Raw genomic sequence first — 14,721 nt, 5'->3', positions numbered from 1 at the left:
CCCCCTGACAATCTAAGTTGATAGGAACCGCATCCCAAAATCTCCACTTGTCCATTATTTCCCAGATAGACATACTGAGTTCTAGCTGAGATTCGGTGAAAATCCACAAAGCCCTGTCTATCACAAACTATGTGTTTGTTCGCTCCTGTATCCAATCAGGAATGGAGTTAGCAACTAATGCATAAGAACAAACATTGACAGAAATCAATTGAGTAACTACCTTCTTAGGCTCAGAACAGTTTCTGGCCAGGTGTCCCTTTTGCCCACAATTGTAGCACTTCATCTTAGCTACATTCTTCTTGGGGTTTGGCTTCTCAATCTTCTTGCCTTTAGGCCCGTGACCTTTCCATTGCTTCTTTTTCCCTCCTCCTTTTCCCTTATACCCATTTCTGGGTTTATTGGAAGCATGCACCACTAAGGCCACTTTCTTGGTAGTAGCTTTGCAATTAGCTTCTAGCTCAAGATGACGGGAAATATCATGGAAGGTCTTGATGTTAACTGAGTGAGTCATCAATTGCTTCATGTGGGCCCACTCAGGGTCCAGCAAGGAACGGATCACGGCTGTAGTAACCCGTTTTCGTTCGGCCAAAAATATTAATAAAAGAAAAATAAACTATGAAATCCAAAATAAAAATTAAGGGAAGGAAAATTAAATCCAAACTTTTTTCTTTGCTTAAAAACTAGTGAGCCCACAAACTCAAAATTTAAGACCCAATTCCAAAATAAGCTCAAGTTTTGGCCCAATTGCTAAAAACAAAGCCCAAGAAAATATCTAGAGAATGAAGAATAAATAAATTTAATGTAAAATAGAAAATAAAAGAACCAAAAATGGTAGTCATCTTGGTTAAAAGGAGAGGAAAAAGTAGGAGCAAAAATGGAAAATTGAAAGAGATAGGGTTTTAGTGGAGAGATGGTTGCTCAATATAAAGAGCACACAATAGTGTTTTACAAGAGAGAAGTGAGTGGGGGCAGCCGGCAGAACAAAAGAAACAAAGAGAGAAAAATCGTAGGGAGAAGGAGAAAGAACACCAGAGAGCAAAAACCGAGAGAAAAGGGAGAGTCGCCGGGAAACAAAAAAAAAAAGAGAAAAAGAAAAGGTTTGGGGAGAGAAAAGGAGAGAGTAGCCGCACAATAGAAAAAGGAGAGAAAACAAATACACGAAAGAGAGATTTCGCTGCAGAAACCAGAGAAAAAACGAAAGATAGGGAGGAGATTTTGAGAGAGCAACTGAGCAAAAGAAGAAGAAGTTTGGCTTTCTTTGTCTCCTTGAGAGGTAATGACTCAAATACCTTGAATCAAATCTGGTTTTATTCTATGTGTTTGTCTGGACTCGTTGCTAATGTGTCTGCGCTATTACTCAAACCTTTTGCTCGTAGATTTGGTTCATGATGTGGGTTTTTGTTTTGTTCGATGTTGATGATGATTGACTGAGGATATTCCCTGTTTTTACCCTGCTAGTTGTAGTTGATTTGCTGGCTTTGTGCCGGATTTGGTCTTATAATTATCAAGTTCTATATAGAATGATAATCGGTGGTACTGGTACTGGATTTGGACTTGGTTTTGCAATACAGGATTTGGATTTGACTTGTTCATAATCGGTCAATATGGTATGCCAATATACTAAGTATATTTGTTGTTTTGTTTGAGTATATTTTGATGTTCGGTTTGAGTATATTTGACGTTTTGTATATATGTTTTGCTCAATCCCCAGTAATATTAGGAATCGGCTGTATAGGTTTTTTGGTTTAGAGATTTATGTTTATATGTGTATATGTGTGTATGTATCCACGGTTTGGTTGCATATTAGTATTATCAAATATATGTTGAAAATGTGCATGTGTGTACGTGTATATGTATACTTGATGTGAATTTGATCTCTTGATTATATTCAAGTATCCACTTGATCATTCTTTGTGTCTGATGTTGGGTTTGGACCAGGCTTGAGCACACTTGGGCCGGAGGGCACACTGGGAAGATTTGGACCAAATTTAAGCAATGGATGGCCTATCGGCAATATTTGAATTGTTGTATATATATATATATATTTTTTGTACATATTATAAAATGTAATAGTGTAGCGAAAATAGTGGATGTAAAATAGAAAATGCATACATGATATTCTAGTATGCTAGAAACATATAGAAATCGGGGATTGATTTTGTGAATGATGGTTGCATTAGAATGCATGCTTAGGACTTTGAATTCTTATATTATGCCATAATGCTTAGATGTATATTAGGCCATTTTTGAATGCTATGAAAATAAATGCAACGAGTTAGTTTTAGAATTAATCCAAGCCGTCTCATTTTAATAAACACATCAAGATTAAATTATGGAACCCTTATGTTTTGTTTAAATACCAAGGAGCCTTCAAGATATTGGGGTTCCATTGGCACTCATCAAAAACATTTGGATTTCGTGGACCCGGAAAGCAAATATGTTTTTAGGGATTAGGAGAATTTATTTAAGGACCCAAAGGGAGGTTTAAAGATATTTGTCCCGTCCGATGGGCCTTAAATGAATTCTTTCTTTTCTCATGAAGAACATAATTGTGAGTAAGGCTTGAATTAAACATTCTCCCTTGATTGTGGGCCCTTTTGGCACATCAACCGGTCCCCAAAAATCCCTTTTTCAAAAATATCGAAACCCACTCCAATGTGGGATTTTCTATCAAACCCTATCCAAAAATCATTTTTTTAAAAAATTCTCAAAACCACTCCAAGTGGAATTTTTCATCAAACATTTCGGCCAAGCTAGGAATGGGCCCAATGATCCCGTGCACACCTTTTTTCAAATTACCAAATCCACTCCAAGTGGGATAAATCCACTCCAAGTGGGATTTTATCCAATATTTGGCCAAGCCGGGAATGGCCCCAATGATCCCGTGCACCCCTTTTTTCAAATCATCAACACCCACTCCAAGTGGGATTTTTATTCATTTTTTACCAAACTGGGAATGACCGCAGTGATCCCGTGCACCTTTTTCTCTAAACTACTCCAAGTGGATTTTTTATCACATTCCAATGGGATTTTCAAAAACAAATTAGAGTCAAAGAGGAAAACATTCAAAGGTAACCGATTTCGGGAGTTGTGGGTGCCTAACACCTTCCCCATGCTCAATAGACCCCTTATCCACTTTTCTCGTAGACCAGAATGGATGTCCAATTGCATCCTAAAAATCAATTGGTGGCGACTTCATTGTTTATCATGCCGGTTACTTCAACGGCCATCACCTGTTGCTCATCACTGAACTCAACACCAGCATTCCTCAAATCCTTAATCATGCCCTTCATTGCACGAAGATGCTCGGGCACTGTGTGATTTGGGAGCAACATATATTCATTGAATTTGAGGTTCAAGGCACGAAGCCTAGTGGCATTGGTTTGCCCAAACTTGATTTTGAGCTCATTCCATATGGCCTGAATCGTAGTGCAATCCTCAAAATCACCAATTAGGTCATTTTGCATGGCACTAAGCATTGTGAACCGTGCACAACGGTCCTTCTTGACCCAATTGTCGTAGGCTTCCTTGTCATGACGGTGTTGGGCAGTGTTACCTTCTTCGGGTGGCACCATTGACCGACACCTAAGTGTGTGTGTGTACTTACCCCAAGTGTAGGGTATCGTCAAGTAATAAACCGGTGAGTCCGGTATCGATCCACGAGGAAGCAATGCAAATTTGAAGTGAATGATATGCAAATGACTAGCTAACACTAATAAACACAATGAATATCAAATAAAAGCAAGTAAAAGAAATGGGCCGAATGACTCGGTAGCATAAGCGATTTTGTAATCAAAGTGAGCACAAAGTGGATTTAAAACAATTAATTAAAAAAACCTAGTCTCTAGTCCGTCCCGGTGGCTACTCGGTTCTCATACTCAAGGTATCATTGCAAACACACACAACCATACACAATGCATTGTGTGATACTATCAATCATGCATATGCAAAGAGAATTGGGATATAAGACTTCAATTCATGCATGTAGGCCATCGGGTCTCTTAATCTACGATGAACGCAAAGGGATAAGCACCTAATATTATGGATTAATGTTCCCCCTTGGGGCTCGGCTTGGCTAACACCCTAGTTTCACACTCAAAGATCAATTAACCATAACTCTCCCATGCACATTCCTAAATTAACCCAAAACCCCATCATCAATACACATAATTAATAGCTATGCAATGAAAAACTCAATTAATTAAGGAAATCATGCAATGGGTTTAACAATTCTCAATCGAACACATTAGATGCAATCCCTAGACTATACAATCCAAGAATACAATCAAATATGTCATTCCCATAGATCCAATCACACAACTATCACGAAATTAAAAGAGAGAAATCGAAGCTACGATTCTTTGAGCATACCTTGAGTAATCGAAACCTTGCACCCACCGTTCGGGACTAGAAACTAGAAAGAGAACTTAGCCACTCATTATAATGAGAATAAACATCAATTTTATAGATGAAAACCAATGTTTACAAACAAGATCACAAGAACTAAGTAAAATCCTAGAGAGAGAAAGAGAGAGAAAAACAATGGAGGCAAGAAGTTGGAGGAGATGAATTCTGTGAAGGAAGACCCAATTTTAGGGTTTTCTTCTCTTTTTACAATAGAAAATACCTAACTACCCTTATAAAATCGTTTCCCATTGGTTACATACATGATTTACCCTAAGTGCCCTTGAAATTTCGGTGCAGAAAATTGCAGATTCGCCGTAGGTGTCCGGACGGGTGTCCGGACACTTCATGCGTCCATCAACTTTGAAGCCTCTGCCTCAATTTGTGAAGAAAGCGTCCGGACGGGTGTCCGGACAGGTGTCCGGACAGGTGTCCGGACACCTTGGGAAGTGTCCCGACACCTCACAGCAAAAAGTGCCCAAAAAGTGCTCCAACTTGCCCGAACAAGGTCCGATTCCTACAAAACCAAGGGGAAACATTTGTAAGTGTAAAATTAAGCTAAAATGCAATCAAATACATTAACTAAGTGCTAGAACATCCTAATTAAAGGACATTAGAACCTCAAAATAGAGGTCCAATCACACCCCCCAACTTAGACGTTGCTAGTCCCTAGCAATGAAACCACTACCTAAAACTAAAATCTACTAAATAAAATCCTAACTCACTGACGTAGGCATCACGGTTGCATTTAGCGCATGCAACAAGCCTTTAAACCCCTAGGTCACCCCAGTGGACGAGTTGTAGTCTCGTGAGGGCTTATCAGAGCGATACCCACAAACACTTGCCAAGGGATCCACTATTACTTTGAAAGTACCATAATGATTCTTAAATTCTCGCATGCAAGAAATAGAGCTAATCCCCTAATTCCCCTGCTTGGTCAAAAACATGCAAAATCTTTGGAAAATCAATCTCAATCCCCTTAAAAATGACCAAGAACATTTTATACTATGAAAAATATATGTGCAATCAAACTAGACAACTCAACATATTCACACAAGCAAAACCTTGTTATGGACCCTTTTGGTGTTCATAAATTCCCAATCCCAAATGTATACAAAAACATAAAAGCATTGTGCTAAGTGAATGACTTACACAATTGAATTAAATGTATGTGCTTATAAAAGATAATTTGGATGGGCATAGCTTTGAGAAAGAAATCACCTACAAGAGCAATTAATGCATTCACCAACTTACTTGCTTACCTTGGATCAAATTCATCAAAAGGTTAAATGGGTTGTAATGTGGTCATGGGACAAGGTAGGAAGAATTTGGATCTAGGTAACAAGTTGCAAGGTTAAGTTCAAACATGTGAGCTAAACTCTCATTGTTGTCACCCCTTCCATTGTACCACAATTTCAAACACTTCTCATCCTTTACACACAAAGGATTAACTTTATTGCATACACCTTTTTTTTTTTTTTTTTTTTTTTTTTTTTTTTTTTTTTTTTTTTACAACAACCCTCATAATTTTTTTTCGTAATAAGGAGGGATAATATCACTACTGATTTATTTTTCAAGCTCCTACTCAACCTTGCAACCAAATGTGGGAAATATTTAAGGAAGTGGTTCACACAAGGCTTGTAAGTGAACTAAAAAGGCTTAAAGAAATTTAGGCTTATAATCACTCACAAATGAATAGGCTAGGCTCAAATCTCTCAACCTAATGAATCATTCAATCCTAAGTTCACAGGCAAGCGGCAAAATACAAAAATCACACTTCTCAGCAATCAAATGTAATGGATGCAAAGCTACTGAAGAACACGCTCATAAGATGTCAAATGAATATCAATGAAAAACATCACCCGAAACCCAATGTGTATCAACGAAGAATGGCTCAAAGGAATGAGAAGGGTAAAAAGGTAATTTTTCAGACAAAAGGATCCAAAAACGCAGTCCTACAAATGCTTCAATGCCAAGATGTCTGCTTAACTACACAAGTTTATATCCAACTAGGTCCCAATCATCCCAAGAAAGATTGATTACAATTATTCCACTCAATTGCATGTATCAACTTTACAAAAGAAATCAAGAAACCTACTCTACACTTGCACGTTTGAACAAGAATAAGAAATTAACATTCAAATTGGTAGTGAATTCCAAAGGCCTCTACCCTTCCCCTCCTAAAGTCCATCTAGCATGTATGAACAACAAAGCGCAACACAATAAGATAAAGGGTAGGAAGTCATACCATACTCTTCAAAAGTGGTTGGAATCATGAGAAACGAAGCATGTCCTGAAAAAGTTAATACCAACCACACTATCCAAGCATGACACAACAAGACTTTTTTTTTTTTTTTTTTTTCAAATTTTTGATATTCACAAAAGCACACCAAAATAAAGCAAGTTTCACAATGGATTCACAATTCCCTCACCCCCCAACTTAAATGAGACATTGTCCCCAATGTCAAGAATGGAAAACAAGGCAAGAACAAATTGTGAAATGCATTGTGAACATACAAAAACACACCAAGAATGAATAAAAAAATAATCTAACACTACATATTTAAAAGAGAGCTTTTTTCACGCACACTAGGAAGGAGTGGGATCCACAAGGTCCCATTCTTCGGCCAATTCATTAAAATTTTCCAAGTATGGTTTCAAACGTTGGCCATTAACCTTAAAAGGTTTTCCACTCCTAGGATCATCAATGTCAATGCTTCCATATGGGGAAACCTTACGGATAATAAAAGGTCCGGTCCATTTGGTACGTAACTTCCCGGGAAACAAGTGTAACCGGGAGTTGTATAAAAGAACCTTTTGTCCCTCATGAAAAACTTTCCTCACAATGTGCTTGTCATGGTATCTTTTCATTTTAAGCTTAGCAATTTTAGCATTTTCAAAAGCATCATTCCTCAACTCCTCAATCTCTTGGATTTGGAGTTTGCGATGCCCCCCAACTTGATCGGTGGAGTCATTCAAAGTGCGAATGGCCCAATAGGCCTTGTGCTCCAATTCCACCGGCAAGTGGCAAGCCTTGCCATAGACAAGTCTATAAGGAGACATTCCAAGGGCAGTCTTATACGCAGTACGGTAAGCCCACAAAGCATCAATCAATTTTGAAGACCAATCTTTTCTATTGGGACCAACCGTTTTTTCAAGAATACGTTTAATCTCCCTATTTGCCAATTCCGCTTGGCCACTTGTTTGTGGATGATATGGGGTGCCAACTTTGTGCAAAATGCCATATCGTTTCATCAAAGTTCTAACCGGGGCATTGCAAAAGTGAGACCCACCATCACTTATGATGGCTCGAGGCATCCCAAATCTTGAGAAAATGTTTTCTTTTAAAAATTTTATCACAACTTGGTGATCATTTGTTCGAGAAGGGATGGCTTCTACCCATTTGGACACATAATCCACACCAACCAAGATATACAAATAACCAAATGAATTAGGGAAGGGTCCCATGAAGTCAATGGCCCAACAATCGAAAATTTCCAAAATGTTAATAGGTTGGAGGGGCATCATCTCACGTTTTCCTAAATTACCTAGCCTTTGGCAATTGTCACAAGATAGGCAATAAGCATGGACATCTTTGTGCAAAGAAGGCCAATATAAGCCACTTTGAAGAATTTTGGCTGCGGTCTTTTTGGAGGAAAAATGGCCTCCACAAGCATATTTATGGCAAAAGGCCATGACACTTTCAAATTCATTATCGGGAATGCACCTCCTAATCACTTGATCAGAACAATACTTGAACAAATATGGGTCATCCCAAAAGAAGTTTCGCACATTGCGAAGAAATTTGGATCTATCAATCGTACTCCAATGAGATGGCATGTTTCCGGTCACCAAAAAGTTGGCAATGTCCGCATACCATGGAGTCAATTTAGAAGAGATGGCATTAGTGAGGAGGAGTTGTTCATCCGGGAAATGCTCATTGATGGGTAGGCCATGTGAAATCAAATTTTGTCCGGGAAGTCGAGAGAGATGGTCGGCTACTACATTCTCCACTCCTTTCTTATCTTTAATTTCAAGGTCAAATTCTTGAAGTAAGAGAATCCATCTTAACAACCTAGGCTTGGCATCAGCTTTTGAAAGTAGATACTTCAAAGCTGCATGGTCGGTAAAGATGATGATTTTCGAGCCAACCAAATAGGACCTAAACTTGTCCAAAGCAAAGACTATAGCTAGTAATTCCTTTTCGGTGGTGGTATAATTCACTTGAGCATCATTCAAAGTCTTACTAGCATAGTATATAACATGAGCATTCTTTTCTCTTCTTTGTCCTAGGACCGCCCCAACCGCCACATCACTTGCATCACACATGAGTTCAAAGGGCATACTCCAATCGGGAGTTTGCATAATGGGTGCGGTGGTTAGGGCACCTTTCAAATCATCAAAGGCTTGTTGACATTGTGGTGTCCATTCAAAAGAGACATCTTGAGCAAGCAAGTTACTTAAAGGTTTGGCAATGGAACTAAAAGAATTAATGAACCTTCTATAGAAACCCGCATGACCCAAAAAAGATCTCACATCTTTAACACATGTAGGGGGAGGTAACTTTTGAATTAATTCAATTTTTGCCTTGTCAACCTCTATCCCTTTGGATGACACAATGTGTCCCAATACAATTCCATGTGTCACCATGAAATGACACTTTTCCCAATTGAGAACCAATTGGCTCTCCTCACATCTTTTTAACACACATGCCAAATTAGCAAGGCATTGGTCATAGGTATCTCCGTAAACCGAGAAATCGTCCATAAAGACCTCCACAATCTTCTCAACCATGTCACTAAAGATACTCATCATGCACCTTTGAAAGGTAGCCGGAGCATTGCATAACCCAAAAGGCATGCGTCTATAAGCAAAAGTTCCGAATGGACATGTGAATGTGGTCTTGTCTTGGTCTTCTAAGGCAATCTCTATTTGATTATATCCAGAATACCCATCAAGGAAGCAATAATAGGCTCGACCCGCTACTCTCTCAAGGACTTGGTCAAGGAAGGGTAAGGGAAAATGGTCCTTTCTAGTAACCATATTGAGTCTACGGTAGTCAATACACATACGCCACCCGGTTTGAATTCGAGTGGGCACCAATTCGTTCTTGTCATTCATAACTACCGTAACTCCGGACTTTTTGGGGACCACTTGGGTAGGAGATACCCATTTGGAATCCGCAATGGGATAAATGATCCCCGCGTCAAGCAATTTTAGTACCTCCCCCCTAACTACCTCCTTCATGTTCGGATTTAAACGTCTTTGCATTTGTCTAATGGGCTTAGCTTCCTCTTCCATGTAAATCCTATGAGTACAAACCAAAGGACTAATACCCTTCAAATCAGCAATTGTCCAACCTATTGCCCTTCTATACCTTTGCAACACTTGGACAAGTTTCTCTTCTTGGGAAGAAGTAAGTAGGGAAGATATCACAACAGGGTATGACTCATTTTCTCCCAAAAACACATATTTCAGCTCACTTGGTAAGGGTTTCCTTTCCGGTGTTGGTGGCTGCTCTAAAGATGATTCAAGCTTAGTCTTGGAAGGTTCTAATTCCTCAATGGGTGGGTTGAATCGTCCTATGCTATGGATAGCTAAAGACTCCAAAATCTCATTAATTTCCTCTTCCTCAACTAAAAATTGACTACCTTTTTCACTCGAAGCTAGCACACATTCCACCGAATCCCTAGCAAGAGTTTTCTCTAAGTTCTCCTCAACATATGAATGGATCCAATCTACTTCCCTAATGTCTTCAAACTCTCCCATTTGCTTAGACACATTAAAGATGTTCATCTCCGCTGTCATATTCCCAAAAGATAGCACCATGACACCATTCCTACAATTGATCAAAGCATTTGAAGTTGCTAGGAAGGGTCTACCTAGAAGGACTGAGATTGGTTTGCTAAAGCTAGGGAGGGGTTGAGTATCTAAAACCACAAAGTCAACCGGGAAATAGAATTCATCCACTTGAACTAGCACATCTTCAACTATTCCTCTAGGAATCTTGACGGATCTATCGGCTAGTTGCAAGGTAATTCTTGTAGGCTTAAGCTCACCTAACCCCAATTGTTGATAGACCGAGTATGGAAGGAGATTAACACTAGCACCTAAATCCAACAATGCTTGTTCAATCCTATGGTTCCCTATGACTATTGGAATGGTAGGGCAACCGGGATCCTTATATTTAGGTGGAGTGGTGGCTTGTAAGATGGAGCTTGCTTGCTCCGTAAGAAAAGCCTTCTCCTTCACATTCAATTTGCGTTTCACGGTACACAAATCCTTGAGGAACTTTGCGTACGAGGGAACTTGTTTGATGGCATCTAAAAGAGGTATGTTCACTTTCACTTGTTTGAAAAGTTCAAACATCTCTTTGTGTAGAGCCTCATTGGTTTTCTTCCCTAAGCGGTGAGGAAATGGTGGCCTTGGGATACACTCTCTATCCTTAGATGTGTCTACCCTTGTCCTATGTGATTGCCCCTCACTCTCCTCTTCTCCTCTTGGTATTTTCTCACATTTTTTTGAATTTCTGGATGAAGTGTCCGGACAATCCAAAATAGGTGTCCGAACACTTGCACCTAGTGAATCATTTCCCTGCACAAATTTCTCCAAACTCTCTTCCTTTCCACTATTTCCTTTGTCCTTTTTTCCCACTCTATCACCAAAATTCTGCACATCATCACTTTGATCAACATTCTCATTTGGTATGGGTCTATCCACAATGCGTCCATTCCTCAAAGTGAGGATGGATTGGGCTTGTTCATGTCCACTCACCCCCCCACTAGTAGATTCTAGCAAATTGGCTTGTTTGGATGGATTGGGGTATGGTTGAGCTGGGAATTTACCCTTCTCATATGTGGTGAGAGCCTGGGTGACCTTAGTGATTTGACTCTTAATATCCTCAATGGCCCTATTGGTCTGTTCTTGGAATTTGGTGGCCTTTTGATTCTCCCCTATTTGAGCTTGCATGAAAATGTTAAGAGTGTCTTCAAGAGACCTCTTAGGAGGTGGAATGTAAGGTTGTGGAGGTGGTTGTGCAACACTTGGAGGAGGCAATTGTTGTTGGGGTGGATTGGGGAGTGATTGGGATTGAACATTCCCATCATTCCTCCACCCAAAGTTTGGATGATTCCTCCAAGGGTAATTCTCATTGTACGAATTGTTGCCTTGGTGATTGGTAGGGTAGGGCTTCCTTAAGTTCTGAGAATTGTTCCCATTGTAACCTTGCCCAAATAGGACTTCCTTACAAGCCGGTAAGGCATTACACTCATCCGTCCTATGATCCCTACTTTCACACAAAGTACAAGCAACTTGTTCATCAACACCAACTGCATTTATAGGGGCCTTTTGTGACTCTAAGGACTCCAATTTCTTGGACAACAAAGCAAGTTTAGCATGCACATCATCATTTTCATTCAACACAAACTTGCCACTAGAGTTTGGCACAACCTCATGTCGGGTTAAGGGAGGAGCTTCCCAAGATCGGGATTCCTCCGCCAACCCATCAAAGAAAGTAAATGCTTCATTGGCATCCCTATTCAAAAAGTCACCTTGAGTCATAGTGGAAACCAATTTCTTCAAAGATGGAGTCAAAGATTTGTGGAAGAAATTCACAATTTGAAATTTTTGAAATCCATGGTGAGGACACATAAACAACAAATCTTTAAACCTCTCCCAAGCTTGGAAGAAAGTTTCATGTTCTTTGCAATGAAAATTCATGATTTGTGTTTGATAAGAAATGGTACGGTGGGAAGGAAAATATTTGTTGAGAAATTCTTCTTGCATTGCCGCCCAAGTCGCAATGGATTGGGGGCGCAAGTTCTCAAACCATTGTTTTGCATGATCCTTCAAAGAGAATGGAAAAAGTTTGAGTCTCAAAATTTCTTGTGTGCATGTAACATCACCAAAAGTAGTACACACCGATTCAAAATCACGCACATGTGAATAGGGTCGTTCCGATTCCATTCCATGGAATTTGGGAATCATTTGGAACATGGATGGTTTAAGGCTCACATTTTGTTGGTTCGGTGGCATGATGATGCAAGAAGGTTGAGTTTGCCTTGCGGGATGCGTAAGCTCCCTCAAAGTGCGATGCTCTTGGGCATGAATGTACTCCACAGGAGGAGGTGCATGTAAATTTTGTCCGAAGGGAGCATATTGTGGCACTTGTGGCATTGGATAATACATGGGATGCACATAATTGTATGGGGGAGGTATATGATATGCGGGAGGCATATTGGGAGGTTGGTAGACATTTTGTGGGGCGATTTGTGCCATGTCGTCTTGTTGAAGTGGTTGAGGTGCATTTTGCAAAGCATGCTCAACTTGAACATTTGGTAAATTTTGGGCATTTGGCACATTTTGGGCATTTGGCACATTTTGGGCATTTGGCACATTTTGGGCATCTTGCCCTTGTGCCGGATTCATCAATTCATCAATGTTCACACGTTGCAAAAGACGACGCAATACATCGAGATTGATATCACCCCCACGTACACTCCCTGCATCACTCGCATTTATGTCACCACCTCTCCCATCTCTATTAGACCCATGCCCACTAACACTATCTCTAAGATGAGACATGATGGCAAGGAACAATAGCAAGTAGCACACGAAAGTAGCGATCAACCACGTCAAGCAACACAAGATTTTTTTTTTTTTTTAATTTTTTTTTTCAATTAATGAACAACCAAGAACAAGAGCAAATATAGGAATAGAACAACGATCAACCGTAGGAACAATAACACACCAAGATGTAGCAAGTAGTGATAGAAAGAAAAATGCGCAAAGCTCTCTCAAACAACGTATCACTACCAAGCAGCAAACAAGGTGGCATCCATCGCCCACAGGAATCTAAGTTAGCCCCATCCGCCAAGTTCTCCTCACAAAATTTTTTTTTTTCCGCTCTTTTTCAGCAACTACACTAAATCAACTACACTAGAAAGCAAGTAAAAGGGAGGAACGAAGTTACCCTTGAAGCGTGACCGTGCTCCTTCCTTATTTGATGGTGTTTAATAGCATAGAGCTAGCATCTACAAGCCACCCAGCTCCTTCTTTGACATCCGCTTCCCCGGCAACGGCGCCAAAAACTTGACCGACACCTAAGTGTGTGTGTGTACTTACCCCAAGTGTAGGGTATCGTCAAGTAATAAACCGGTGAGTCCGGTATCGATCCACGAGGAAGCAATGCAAATTTGAAGTGAATGATATGCAAATGACTAGCTAACACTAATAAACACAATGAATATCAAATAAAAGCAAGTAAAAGAAATGGGCCGAATGACTCGGTAGCATAAGCGATTTTGTAATCAAAGTGAGCACAAAGTGGATTTAAAACAATTAATTAAAAAAACCTAGTCTCTAGTCCGTCCCGGTGGCTACTCGGTTCTCATACTCAAGGTATCATTGCAAACACACACAACCATACACAATGCATTGTGTGATACTATCAATCATGCATATGCAAAGAGAATTGGGATATAAGACTTCAATTCATGCATGTAGGCCATCGGGTCTCTTAATCTACGATGAACGCAAAGGGATAAGCACCTAATATTATGGATTAATGTTCCCCCTTGGGGCTCGGCTTGGCTAACACCCTAGTTTCACACTCAAAGATCAATTAACCATAACTCTCCCATGCACATTCCTAAATTAACCCAAAACCCCATCATCAATACACATAATTAATAGCTATGCAATGAAAAACTCAATTAATTAAGGAAATCATGCAATGGGTTTAACAATTCTCAATCGAACACATTAGATGCAATCCCTAGACTATACAATCCAAGAATACAATCAAATATGTCATTCCCATAGATCCAATCACACAACTATCACGAAATTAAAAGAGAGAAATCGAAGCTACGATTCTTTGAGCATACCTTGAGTAATCGAAACCTTGCACCCACCGTTCGGGACTAGAAACTAGAAAGAGAACTTAGCCACTCATTATAATGAGAATAAACATCAATTTTATAGATGAAAACCAATGTTTACAAACAAGATCACAAGAACTAAGTAAAATCCTAGAGAGAGAAAGAGAGAGAAAAACAATGGAGGCAAGAAGTTGGAGGAGATGAATTCTGTGAAGGAAGACCCAATTTTAGGGTTTTCTTCTCTTTTTACAATAGAAAATACCTAACTACCCTTATAAAATCGTTTCCCATTGGTTACATACATGATTTACCCTAAGTGCCCTTGAAATTTCGGTGCAGAAAATTGCAGATTCGCCGTAGGTGTCCGGACGGGTGTCCGGACACTTCATGCGTCCATCAACTTTGAAGCCTCTGCCTCAATTTGTGAAGAAAGCGT

The 14,721-nt window shown here is 39.7% G+C and overlaps 1 pseudogene; it reads left to right on the top strand.

Annotated features, from left to right (window-relative positions):
- Positions 1 to 12,034: 12,034 nt before the first annotated feature.
- On the top strand, positions 12,035 to 12,134 carry LOC119986351 (annotated as a pseudogene).
- The last annotated feature ends 2,587 nt before the right edge of the window (positions 12,135 to 14,721 follow it).

This window comes from Tripterygium wilfordii, chromosome 19, assembly GCF_013401445.1.
Source record: "Tripterygium wilfordii isolate XIE 37 chromosome 19, ASM1340144v1, whole genome shotgun sequence".
Classification (NCBI taxonomy): domain Eukaryota; kingdom Viridiplantae; phylum Streptophyta; class Magnoliopsida; order Celastrales; family Celastraceae; genus Tripterygium; species Tripterygium wilfordii.
Note: the sequence above shows the minus strand (reverse complement) of the source record. Positions and strands in the feature narration are given on the sequence as shown.